Consider the following 558-nt stretch of genomic DNA (forward strand, 5'->3'; position numbering starts at 1 on the left):
CAAAGGTACAAGGGAACAAATCCTCAATGTACGTNAGATTATGAGAAGAGCCGTGAGTTCAACAACCGGTCGTGCTATGTTCGTCGACTACGCGAAAGCATTTGACTGTGTGAGTTGGGAGAAGTTGTGGAAGGTCCTAAAAGAAATGGGAGTACCGGAACACCTAATCAGTCTTATCCGCAATCTATATCTGGACAACGGAGCCTACGTGAAGATCGACTCCCGGTGCTCCAATGTCTTCAAGACAAGAAGAGGAGTACGACAAGGATGTATTCTGTCTCCTATGCTCTTCAACAGTTACGGAGAATACATCATCCGAAAAACAATTGAGGGCTGGGAAGGGGGGTTCGTTGTCGGCGGAAGAAAAATAACCAACCTGAGATACGCAGATGACACAGTGCTGCTCGCCGCATCCATGGATGAAATGGAAGAGCTGCTGCGGAAACTTGTGACCGAGAGTGAAGAATTGGGTCTCGCCGTTAACAGGAGCAAGACAAAGCTCATGGTAATAGACCGAGCCAACAAACTCGCCAACATCAACGTTATACAAGATATAGA

At 47.0% G+C, this 558-nt stretch overlaps 1 protein-coding gene across 2 annotated transcripts in view; it reads left to right on the forward strand.

The window, feature by feature from the left end:
* The window catches only part of LOC105449873 (helix-loop-helix protein 13-like), a 6708-nt gene that overhangs the window by 4419 nt on the left and 1731 nt on the right, over positions 1-558 (forward strand). The gene's annotated exons all lie outside the window — the stretch shown is intronic.

The sequence above is a fragment of the Wasmannia auropunctata genome, unplaced genomic scaffold (genome assembly GCF_000956235.1).
Source record: "Wasmannia auropunctata unplaced genomic scaffold, wasmannia.A_1.0 LD336071.1, whole genome shotgun sequence".
Classification (NCBI taxonomy): domain Eukaryota; kingdom Metazoa; phylum Arthropoda; class Insecta; order Hymenoptera; family Formicidae; genus Wasmannia; species Wasmannia auropunctata.